At 38.3% G+C, this 12,926-nt stretch overlaps 1 protein-coding gene across 3 annotated transcripts in view; it reads left to right on the top strand.

The window, feature by feature from the left end:
* NCOA2 (nuclear receptor coactivator 2) overlaps window positions 1–12,926 on the top strand; it is a 184,329-nt gene that overhangs the window by 61,064 nt on the left and 110,339 nt on the right. For all 3 annotated transcript variants that reach the window (XM_027638543.1, XM_027638545.1, XM_027638544.1), the window contains exon 3: window positions 2,732–2,965. The gene's annotated coding sequence lies outside the window, so the exon portion shown is untranslated. The remainder of the gene's footprint in view (window positions 1–2,731; window positions 2,966–12,926) is intronic.

Raw genomic sequence — 12,926 nt, 5'->3', positions numbered from 1 at the left:
TGTAGGATACGCTGTCCTAAGGAAGATTAGTCTTTTTGTTTAGTTCACTGCACTGAGACTCACCTTTTTCTTGACATATATGACCAAGTGTTTATATATTCACAAATCTTACATAAATACTTGCAATCCTAGAGCCTTTTCAAGCATTTCCATTGTCAGTGTTTTGTGATTTGTTTTACATTAGAGCTTTCCTACTTGATGTAGTGTTGTAGCCTATAAATATTGATTTTGATGACAAAATAAGTACGTTAGCTTATGTTAAAAAAAACACAGCTTTTTTTGAGGTCTGCTGGACTTCAGATGAGTTTTTAGGAACACTATATAGTAGCCTGTAAGAGCAAATTCTATTGCAGTTGCAGAGACAGTTACCAGTGCCTGATACTTCTAATCGCTTGGGCAATGCTGTATGAATGGAAATACTTTCCTTTTTCTTCATTGAAAAAAGTCCTTTGCCGACAGCAAATGTTATACTCTGCCAAATGAAATAGTGCATGAAATTCCGCTCTCTTTTTCTTAAGCAGTTTTGTGTAGTTTCCATGATTGTACACTGAAGTACTAAAGTTTCATTCAACCTAATTATATTTTCCATCTTAACTGTAACTTGTGAACAGATAATTATTCTGGCCTTAAAAAAATTACATATAGCTAATATAGATGCTTGACAGCCAGTTTCATTACTAAATTGAATTCAAGATAAAATAAAATTATTTATTAGTAGTTTTTGAAGACGGAAATGAGCTTTTAATGCTCCTTTTGTTTTATACAGTGAAGTTGAAGCTTCTCAGTTTATTTTCATAAGAATTAACACAAATGTTCTAGGAGTGTGCATGTGGGTCCCATACTTTTTTTGCCATAGATCAGATGTCTCTAGACTAAGTATAATCTCACATGAATAGTTTGTCATTCCTTAGAAATAATTATTTCTTATTGAAAAATAAATGTCATAGTGCATTTAATCCAAATTATGATTTGTATTGTGTGTAAGCATGGGAGAATGTTTTTATTTTTTCCTGGTCTGCTCTTCTGGACCATGTTTGTGCAGAGTATTTACAAGAGCCATTGAGGAATTGTTGCCCTGTTTGCTATTAAGAGTTCAGTGTAAAAATCTGTAAATTGGACTTTGCTCTAAAATAATGTGTTGTCTGTTTTGAGAGGTTTTCCTTTTTCTGTATTTTAATTGACAGTGTGCTACTAAGATAAATAACTGCTAAATTAGAGAAAAGGAAAGAAAAAGTTTCCCAGAATTTTATACAAGAAGGCTATTTCCCATCCAGGTAGGGGCAGGTGATCACAAGCAGTAGTATGGTATGCAGTTACCCTTCCTCTTTGTAACTGATACAGGGCTGCTCTTAATTAAGTGCAAATGTAATTTGCTTAAATTATCTCTGTTATCTGTGTGTGACCTTCATCAGGAATGAAGCTAACCTATTTTACTTCAGGTCTTCATGGCCTAGAAGTATTTTTTGATCAGCTTTAGCTTTTCAGACAGTCATTGGTACCTCTAGGATGAAAAGAACAGCATCTGAAGAAACACTAGCTGGACTGTGTGCTGTTGTCCGATGATGCTATTTGGACACTGCTTGTAGGCAAGCAACAAAACTGGTGGTGAAGGCAAAGGTGGCTTGCATGGCATGGGGTTCACTCTGGCACTGTCCATCTGCAGCTGCTCCTCCTCCGTTTGACCACAGGTCTCAGGCGTATGGATTTGCACAGTTGTCCTTTCAGCGAGCTGAATGAGTTAAGCTATTAAGGGCTGAAAGGGGAGTGCCAGTAGTTGCAGTAAGGAAGACTGCCTGGTGTTCCCACTGTAGGATGTTCCTCAGAGTTTTTAATAACTTTACAAAGTGTTAGTCTTTGGGGCTGGGCAGTTGCCTCTAGCTTAATTTTTGTTGTTGTTGCCAAAATAACGTAGTTATCTGTGAGAATGTGTGGAAAAACTTATTTCTCTTTGTAGATTAAAAAGAAAAAAAAAAACAAAACAAAACACCAACAACCTTTTTTTGGAAATGTTCAATGAAACAGAGACTAGGAGTTAGATGGCAGTGTGGGAAGCGCTAGTGATTGGCACTGGAGAAGAAGAGCAGGTTATGAGTCACAACTTTGCCTTTGTCAGCGCTGCAAAATTCGCAGATTTACCAAACTGTAACTTTTTAAAGACATGATACTTCTTGCATGCTGTCTTGATCATGTGAGAGCTGTGTGGCCTGGAAGTTGGGGGGGAGGCTGATCTGGTGGACAGAAACGATGCCTTGTCCCTCAGTGCCCGAGAGTCAGAAGTGAACCCATTGGGACATTGATATGCATGGGGTCCTAGCGTGGTCATGGCCCTAAAATACCATAGCCTGTGAACAGGGATGTGTGAGAGTGAGAGTTGATAATTGGGGAATGAAGGAAATGGGGGGAATCAAGGGGAGAGTGTGGCACTGCTAGCCAAGCCTGGAAGCGACTGAACTGGGAGAGATAAAAAGCCTTGAGGAGTGAGGGTAAGGAGAGATTTGGCAAGGGTGCTGAAGGTAGGAATGAAGAAGGACCAGGGCTAGAATCAACGTGGACCAGAGGATACGGCTTGAGGAAAACAGGCAGAGTTTGTTCTGGAAGGTCCAGATGTTTTTAACCATCACCTCTGGCTAGTTTCCATGCAGAGAATTGTTTCACATTTGGCCCTTTGTGAGGAAGCCCCTCAGTTTAATGGTATTTAATCGCATGCTGATGTGCTGTTTTTTCCCCACAGGACCCCGTGCACAGGATGGACTTGTTCTGGGAATGAATCTGGTTGATGCGTTGGAGAAGGCTGTTCTCTGTAGTACCCCTGCCTCACTTCCAGCAGAAGTCGGGACGCACGTGGTGGACGAGGCAGGGGATTGCAGGAGGCAGGAGCCATTCTGGTGGTCTGTGCAGCTGCATGCTGCCCTGGAGAGCGGGACTCTCTTCCTGGCTGTGCTGCAGACTTCCTAGGTGATGCTAGGTAAGTTGCTCAAAATGAGCTTTTCTCATGTCTTTGCTAACTTCAGTATGTGTCTTGCTGTCTTGCAGATGACTTGAGATCTTTGGATCTTACTTGAAAAAGTGCTGAACACTGGTAACTGGGAGTGAGGCAGTGGGGGCTGTGGTTTGAAAGTTCTGTATAAAGCACAATGTAATGCTAAGTGCTGAGAAAAAATTAGGTCTGAGTTTTGCCAAACTGGAGACAAAGTTGTTTTCAGAATTGGAGAATCATTTTGACCTTAAAGCTGTCATTTCATTTCATTTAGTTAGGAAGCTAGGAATAACACAGTTATTCTTAGTTAGGAGTAACAGAGTAACGGTAAGACTAACCATCATGTTGATGAAGCACTCAGCTGCACCATTGAATTCTCAAAAAAATCACTTGTTCCGTCTTCCAAAAAAACATTGTGAGTAGTGTGCAGTAAATAAGGTATAGGACCATACGCCAAATGCCAAGAGTTAAACGCCAAATACCAAGATTATTGTGTAGATTAGTGGTAATTTTGTAATTTTTTCAACGTGGAAGAGGTACTGTGGAAATAGTATGACATAACTGCGACATATACCATTCCACAAAAGCAAACAAAGGCAAAGTTTAAGTTTTCTGAAACTTAACTTCTGCTATTTCCTTCTATGAGTGCTTGCTTCTAGAGACTAGTTTGTATGATGTAGGATGATTTTGGGGTATAAGAGGCATAGCATTTTTTGATGCTGTCAACTCAGATAATATATGTAAATAAAACCAAAATGAAATCTAAATTCGTCATGCATTGCAGGCACATGCCTCTTGTGCCTGGTTATTGTATCAGATACTAAGTAGACAGTGTTTGTAATACCCACTATCAGAGTGGCTTGAGATCAGAATTTCATCTGCATTTCCTCAGGCTCGGGATTTATATTTTCCTAGTGTGACGTCCACAGTTAACTACAATGCTGTTGTAATCAACAGATAACAGAGAATTTTTCAGCCAAGGCATGGTTCGCTAAATATTGTTTTAACTTAGCTAAACTGAACGCAAAATATCTGACATTAGATCAGATTTTATGAATTAACCAAGAGCATTTCTTTGGTGACTAGAAACATAGTGAGTGTGTTTGCCAGATAAGCTGTTACTGTCTATTGCAGGGAAGAGAGGGAGAGAGAGAAAAAACTATGAAGCTTTGATAATGGCTGAATATTATATTAAATACACAGAGTAAGAATGTACATTCCCCTTCTAGCCTGCTCACAGGGGATCTACTGCATATGGCTCTGTGAAAGGCTGCAGTAATGCTTTAGGTGTTGAGCAATGTAAGTGCTGCTTTCTAAGAAAACATGAGGTATTTTTGTTTGACTACTGCTGTGCAGTTTGTGCATGTCTTTCTTTAAATCTTTAAAAATAAAAAAGGCGGCAGGGGCGGTGGGGAGACAATCTGTGTTTTATGAGCAGAAGTTAAAAATGAAATTATTTGCTTTACCTAGAGCGTTGAGAATTATGTTGCAATTAGACTGATGCAATAGCACACATTACGAAAGGATTGCACGATTTGCAGAGCCTGCTGGAGAAAAGCATGGGACTGGAACAGCAGGGGTGTTGTGGGCCTGCGGGGCAGTGCGCTGGCACAGCTACACGGAGCAGATTATCAGCTAATGTGGGGAGAGGAACGCCAAGAAAAATAAAAACTCTGCCATTCCTGTGTATCCCATAAAACGGGGGGGCTGAGAGGGGAGAGGAGGAGGGTGACTTGTTTTATCAATGTGCCTACTTTATTTCATTGTCACATCTAATCCAGTATGGAAAATGGTTTCTGTTGTGTGAAAGAGAGAAAGAATGGAAATGGAAGCTAATAATGAGCTAATATATTGTGAATCCTGCTAATAATAGTGGAATTTTATTCAGCACACTGTATTTCTGCAATAGAAAAGTAAAATTTCTTTGAGTCAACTGAACCATCTGTTGAACAAATTGGTTCGGTTTCACAAGTCTGTTACTAATTCTGAGAAGATGGTATTTTATTGGATCAGTAGAGTCAGGATGTTAGTGTCCATATTCTTTAATTTATTTACTGTTATTAAAGTAGGTCGTGTTGAAGTGTTATGTTCTCATGAATACAGTAATACTGTGGTTAATATTTCTAGTAGTTCAAGCGTTACCTTTGCTCTAATGAGTTTTCTTCACTGTTTTTAATAAATATTACTAACAGTCTTTAAAATTGTGAGTTTCCAGCTTTGTGGCAAGTTCTTGATAATGAAGTAATTGAGCCGTTTTTAAATTGCACCTCTTTTGGTGCATTTCTATTTATATTTGTTTGTTTCTGCATTTTTTTCTACTCTGTTTTACTTATGCAGTTTGAACATTAACAGAATTTTAGTTGCTTCTATTGCTGTTTTCTCATTTGGACTAGTTCTTTGTAGCTTCCCAGTTGTGAAAAAAATATTGTAGGTGACAAAGCAGTTTATGACTTCACATGGTAAATGCCTAAGAATGTTATAGAGTCAGCGAGCTGATGTCATATGAATTAATAAAAGAAGAGAGAAATTAAAAACAGTTTCTGAGATTCTGTTCCCATGTGTCAGGAATGCTCTAATTTGATCTCATACACATGCATGTACCTTAAAGCAGTTTAAATTCGCAGGTACATCTCCTAACAAAATCATCACTGAAAGAAAGGAAATCACAGATGTAATGCCAATCAAGTTTCTGTGTGCTTTACTGTTAAATATATAAAATCAATGCAAGTTCTTCTTATGTACTACATATAACTAGCTGTAATACTTTGACACATTTAGAAGGGAAAGCTGAACTTTGAATTTAGACAGTGAATATATATTTTCTTTGTAGTACATATGTTACATGAAAAATACAAGACTGGCATTAAGCATGTGCGTTCAATGTGATTGTAAGCTATGGCATTTTCAGCTTTGTGGTCAGAGTGTCTGTTCAGAGTAGGTTAGTGTATGAGGGATGTGAACGGAAGTTGATACTACTTTGTAATGTTACTTAAAAAGTAAAGGAAATTATCTGTTAATTAGGGCTATTTTTCAGCTTTTATATATGTTAGTTATGTAGCAATTTGTCCTCTTTAAAACAGAAGATAATGAAGGTATAAATAGGAGGGACAGCAGTGTGGGATATCATTGCTTTTGAGGGACTGCTGGGCTGACGAGGAATGGAGATGTGTAGTTGTTTTCTGAAGGTGCATGTGAGTATTGGGAGTGCAAGAAGCTGCCCCATTGCTGATAAGATGTTCCAAACTCCCTGTGTGTTGTTTTTGTCCTTGGTGCAGCTCACTGAAGTTGCAGATGACGTTCATGAAATGAAGTGAGGGGAAACTTTTGTGGCTGAAATCCTGTGCCAAGTCTTTTTGAAGTCATATGCAGCAGCTGTGCTTAGCTAAAGAAAGACTTTCTTTGCCTCCATCGTAACATCTGCATGGTCTTTAACAGCAGAATTGTTCCACTGTGATGTGTCATTCAGCTAATCTGGGTTGCCTTCATTAAGTCTTTTTTTTCTTTTCCTTGTTAGAAATGCTCACGTTACTTTGGGGAATAAGTTTTGCAAAGATCTGAACTTGAGCACTTCCATGTAGAAACAGTAGGCTTCAGTCAAAAAAAAAGTCAGAAGATGAGTTGAGACTTTGTAGCTCAGTGAGTCCCTTTAATTTGGGCACCTCTAGATGCATTTCATGAATTGGATTTTTCTGTGTCCTCCCTTGTTTGGAGGATAGGGGCTGAACATAGGGCCAGTTTTTGTGGAGATGCCACAAATATAGCATCATTGCAGCTAGCATTGGTCTAACAGGTTCCAGAAGTGTGTGGCTTGCACCCTCCATGCTGAGGTGTTACCCCATCTCCTTCATGCCAGTGCTGCTGCAGCTGCAACTCTCGGCTGAGCTGGCTCAGAGAGCCAAACTAGTGATCAGCTAACTGCATTTTTGGTTGGGTCACTTGGCTGACTCTTGAATTCTTTAAACTTCCTAACTGCAGAGTTGGACAAATGTCTCTGCTGATGATGGCCTGGAAGAGAAGGGTGGCAGGACCAACCTCTTTTAGTTGTAAATTGGCTTCAAAACCGTGCCTTGACTTGAGGCAGGAAGAACACAACCAAGGGAAGTGTTTTTAAGAAGTTCCTGAGTTCAACTGTATACTGTGTTTACTTTGAAAGTTAAGTAGAGAGAAATCAATAAATCAGATGTAATTAAATTTGAAATTTTAGCTTTAGTATTTCATTTAGTTGAAGGTTTTTGGGCAAGGCCTTTTAAAGCAAACCTTTATTTAATCTTCCTTCAGTGTGATATCAAGAGGTCTGTAATTGTTTACTCTTTGTTAGGACTGTGAAGGTGGCAAGTTCCTATAGCTAAAGGGTAGGGTCTAATGGTCTAAAATAAGAGGTTGTGGTCTCGAAGAACAAAACAAAAGGTAGTAGAAATGCTGCCCCTTCTCTCTGTGGTCTTGACAGTTAATATCATGCATTTGTATAGGGGTACTTGACTCTCAAGCAACATGTCCCAAACTGAATCTGGAGGAGTACATTGTAAATTAAATGTGGGTGGGGGTTTTTTTGGTGAAAATTATCACGTTTTATCATCAGTAATTACTGGATATGCATTTGCTTTTCAGTTGAACAGTATGATCAGTCTTCCTGCTGTAACCTTGTAGGAAAATGACTGTCACTGGAAAAGTGGAGTGCTGATTTATGTAATTGTACTTATTACAGAAGTTTGGTTTTTGAGATCCAATTAACATAAATAAGCAGAATGAGAGAAAAGGACAGGAAACATATACTGCTCCTTATGAGGGTTATGAAATGATATTTTCAAAATTATCTTCTAGTCAAATTGAGATTTTCTTCAATTTATGCAAGGAGAACTGTGTTACTCCACACACTCAGTGTCTATAAGATTGAACATACACTTGCCACAATGAAGAATGAATACTATACTGTGCAAAATAATAAAGCTGCTATTACAAATTAGTTGAAATACTGCATATTGAACAGGAGAAGATAGATCTCCCTGCATGTGTTATTCGGAGTGCAACCGGCCTGCTGGGGGAGTGCGATGTACCTGCCTCCTCATCTGAGAGTGACCATGACCACGTCACCAGGGACTGAGCACGCCCCCGGTGATAGCTGGGCTTTTCAGTCTCACACATGAAAAACATGTGTTTCCTAATGCCTAATGAGTACAGTTACGTCCTAGAAATAGAGATAGTTGGCAACAGTAGTCCAGTATATGCATTTTATTTACACATTTAAAAACAGTAAAATAAGATCTTAAGGTCAGTAAAAGTAAGCACATTTAATACATTATGGTTCCAGTGACGTTACTGTGAGGTAAGGGCAGGCAGACAAGGACTTGTTTCAAAAACAGGAAGCATGAACATTTATATAAAATTGCACAGTTTCAGCTGTCATAAATGTGGTTTCAATGCAGTTGAAGGAGTAAAGCCCAAAGTAGTTATAACTAGCTTACTTCCTCTTCCAGTCAAAGTGCAAATAGCCATATAATTAACAATCTGTGGCTCATTTTCCCTAGCTCAGTTAAGTATTCTGTTTCGCCTGTTCAGTCACTGTATAAACACAGAGGGAACCTGACTTGGTTCAGAACGTTTTAAAACACAAATATTCCCAGTCATAACCCGATCTGCAGATTTACAGAAGAGGGTCTTCAGTTGCCCCTCGAGCTTGGCAGCAGCAATGAGACCTGTGAGTGTGCCTGGCACACTGCCAGGCTCCTTGGAGAAGAGTGAGCCTTGCCAAGTTGGCTTCTTGCCATGGTAAACTGCATGGGGCAGCAAAACCTGCTGCAGAGCCGGTAGACAGTTTTTTCTCTTTAGGGACTTCCCTTCTTACATTCCATTACAAATTGGCTTTATTCAAAGTCTTTTATCATTAATTTTTTGAGGACTGATTGCTCAGCTTTTTTGGACAGCTTTTTTCTGAGTTAATTCACCCATCCTGCCTTTGACTCTGCTCATGCACTTAGTGTGACAGAAAAACATGAATACAAAAGGATAAGAAAGAGTTCCTCTTCTGCTCATGTACACTCTCGGGTTGGTTCAAATGTGTTTTAGGCTGCTTGCGGAGCCTTTGAGGAGAACCTTAACTTTTCATCCAGAAAATGCCTGTCACATTTCTCTGTCTCTGCTGATATCATGCACTTGAGCAGCAAATGTACGTTCCCCATGTACTCTGCTTGCTGGAAAGAGCCACTGAGAAGCCTTTACAGGGTAAGTTTACTCTCTTAGGAGAGTTTCTCCAGGGAAGCTCTGCTTGGTTACTGAAGCTGCAGCAGTTGCTGCATATGGTAATTGACAGTGGATCTTTTCTTCATGAGATAGGTATCACTGCATTTTGCAAAGCCCTGTGAGAAACCTCTAGGCAGAGCTCAATAAAGATTACTCTGTCCTAAACATAATATTGAACGTTTCCCTTCCTTTCCTAGCTTTCCTCTTCAACTGTCAAATAAATAGTGGAATATTATACATTCATAGTGACCATCTTTTGTCTTTATGCAAGAAAGTCCTTAAAAGGATTATTTCATCCTGTACCAAGGTTTTCACTTCTTCAGAAAAAGCTGGCTAACCCATTTTGTTGTCACTAGAACAACCAGAAGAGCTACATCTATGACAAGAACCTTGACTCATGTTTCTGAATGGATTTTTGGAAGGAAAAACAGTTCTAACAGCCTCTGTGTAACAGCCAAGATACATCCAACAGTGATTGCAAAGGGAATAGAAATCAGGACAGAGTTCTGCGTTGAGCTCCCTAGTGTTTTTGGCTATGATTTAACAGGGGAGACAAGGGAGGACCAATGAAAGTCAGAACTCCTTTGTATCCTAGAAAAAACCCATGTTTGTTATATATACTGAAGTGTTTCTTTCATTCTAAATAAAATTTGGAATCTTTCAGGACACAACAAGTTTATAACATTTTTAATTGTGTAAAGGATTTCTTCCTATTCTTGTCTTCCAATGTTTTAAGAGAACATAGAGCTGCCATTCTGAAGAGGATGGTTGTACAGCTTCTGCTGCTGTGTCTGCTTACTCTGTGTCTGTAGGTAATAATTTATTATAGCATCAATATAATATTACCTTCAGTCATTATCTTAGGTGTTTGCCAGAGTTACTCACGTATTTCTTTGCTTAGCGTGACATGGCCACATTTTCCTTCATGGCTTAGTTCCTAGCCCAGGCACAGGCGATGAAATGTGCTCACATTGCGCTGTGTTTTATCACTGACTTAAAGGAATTGAGCGGGGTTGTGTTGTAAAAGAGGACAGTAGGGCCAGTCAGTTTGATGCAATGAATGGATTGCTCTTATTCGCGGAGGAGTATGATCCAAACAGTGGTCTCTGGGCCAAGACCAGCCTACAGGAAATTTCCATCTGCTCTGCTTTTTACCAAAGGAGACAGAGAGCAGCTTTGCAGCAGCAAATGCTGCCCAGCAACAGGACTGTATTGGAGGCTTGCTACAATCCAGTTTAAGAGGGCTGTCTCCAAGGGAGTGGAAGTGTCTCCCTTCTCCTGTGGTTCGGCTTTATTTCCATGAGGAAATCTTGACAACATTTCTAGAGTAGCATGTGCAGGCTGGCCAGGTTGGTGACTACCCCAAGGACTGGGAAGTGAGGTCTGTGAGAATTAGCTGGCTTGAGGTTCTGCATCATACTGAAATAGAATTGCCAACTCCTTGTAATAAATGACTTCTTTTAATAGAAAATCATATCCTTTAAAAACAGTGCATTAAAAATGACCTTATGAATTACAAGCTCACATGCCATATAAAAAGCATCTTATTTGCATATGAAGTAATTTAGATTCAAACTTCTAATTTCTGTTTGAGAAGATAAATACTAATTTTTGACTGAATTTTGATATTTTAGTTTTATATTGCTCTTTAGGAGAATTGCAAGACTAATTTGAAACTGTACCTATTAAACCAGAAAAGAGCGTGGGAAGCTGGAAAGCTCTGTATATATGTAAATAATAGTATTAATAAAATGCATAAAATTGTATGTGCACTCTTCATTGGTATGCAGTGATAGTATATAAAGTTTTTATTATCCTGAGATAATATGCCTACCCATTATGTGAGAGCAATGAATACCTTTTTAATCTGTGCAGGTCATCCATAACAAATGCCTGTAACAATCATCTCCACACTTGGTTGTGGGTTTTTGTCATCTTAAGGTTAAATACTAAATTAGATTTTTGTAAGATTTATACTTTTTAACTTTGGTAACTTTTTGAATTCGTTGTTTTAAGGATTTTTGCGCTTACGAAACCATTAAGCTCTTGTACTAATGAAGATGGTTCAGGTGAAAATTAAACAATAGAAAAATCATATACAAATTGGGTGTTAGCTTTAAGATCTCAACTTACTATAACTTGCTCTTTCAGCTGATGATAGAAAAAACTTGTTACTTTTGTGTATGTGTATTTATACAAATAATATGGATTGCTTAACTCAAATACAGTCAAACAGGGGAATATATGCATTTTTGTAAGGAGTTACTGCAATTGACCTTGTCTCTAACACGTAGGGCAGAATTGTTGTTCTTAAATAAAACTGAAAGAAAGAAATTCTCATGTGTGGCAGTTCCCTCATGTCATTGCTCTATGGACCTACGTAAAATCCAGGTACTTGTAAATTCCCTTAAACCTCATAAGGTTCCTGCAAAGTTTCTGGCTCTGGCATGAATGATCTCTTTGCTGGGGACAGATTGTTTCTCCTTATCAGGAATGGGGCCCTCATGAGTCAGCTAACCACACTACCAAGATCGATGCTAAACTCTTGAAATTACCCCAGTAATATAGAAAATAGTATAAATCCATGGTCAGTTGCTAACTTTTTAAAATCACTTTTTGCATTGTAGAAAAATAAGAAGAGATGCACAAATATACACAAATTACCAAGTGCCTTTATGGCATTTCTATGCTACTGGATCACCTTGGGGTTTGAGTCAGGTTTCCCAAGTTTTCAACTTTGCTTCTTCAGTCTTGTCATCCTTTGCAGTTGTTTGAGCTCTGCTCTAGATCAGACTTCTCTACCAAGGTGAAAAATTTCCCTGTGTTTAGACGTGTGGTAGGTACCTTTGGATACCTTCCTCTTTGTGTTCTTAAAGAACCAGTTCTGTTACCTTGTTTTCTTTATTTCTTCTTTTAAACCAGGCTTTCTCCACTGTTCATTTTGCTGCTGATAAACTGAGTTTCCTGTAACAGCATCCGTCTTGCTTTCCCCTGGGCAAAAGACTATTCACTTGTTCCTGGCCTGGATCATAGGTGGTACCAGTCCTGTTAACAGATGTCTGAATGCTGTGTATAAATGTACACACAGTTTATTTTTTATATTTATTTATATAATATTTGTAACAAACACCTGTGTTGTATAGAACTTTGGGTAATATCTAATAGCTAATATCTGGTATATAATTGTTAGTATTAATAATTTTATAATTAATTCTTTTAGATTTATATATAAAATAACATCTGCCAACATGTTTCCCAGTTAGATAAATTTCTTCCATTGCTTTAAAATGTTGATATCTATTTTACTTTGATTTTTATTTGTTTGTTTAAAAGAAATGCAATGTTAACAGTAGCTTTTTCTGTTTTCTAAATATCTCATTGACTAAGACTGCTCAGTTTTTGGAAGTAGTATGTGATAGAAGTATTGTATGACTTCACGTATAGCATTCTAAAGCGATGTACTTGCAGATCTAAGGTCTTGGTCTTTGCTGTAAGAGGTGCTAAGTAAAATCCTGTGGTCTTTGTTGTACAAGAGGTGAGATGGTGGACTATTTTGGCCTTAAAATCTATATTTTGATTTATTTATTTTGGGTAATTTTTATTCTGTCTTTTAGTAAATGATCGGACTTCATAACTGTTAGAATTTTATATGTGAACATATTCTATGACCTGCCTAGAAGTGGCTTAATGCTGTTATTTGATTATTCTCTTG

This window comes from Corapipo altera, unplaced genomic scaffold (genome assembly GCF_003945725.1).
Source record: "Corapipo altera isolate COAL_440 unplaced genomic scaffold, ASM394572v1 49, whole genome shotgun sequence".
NCBI lineage: Eukaryota > Metazoa > Chordata > Aves > Passeriformes > Pipridae > Corapipo > Corapipo altera.
The sequence above is the reverse complement of the archived record's forward strand: the minus strand, read 5'-3'. Positions and strand labels throughout refer to the sequence as shown.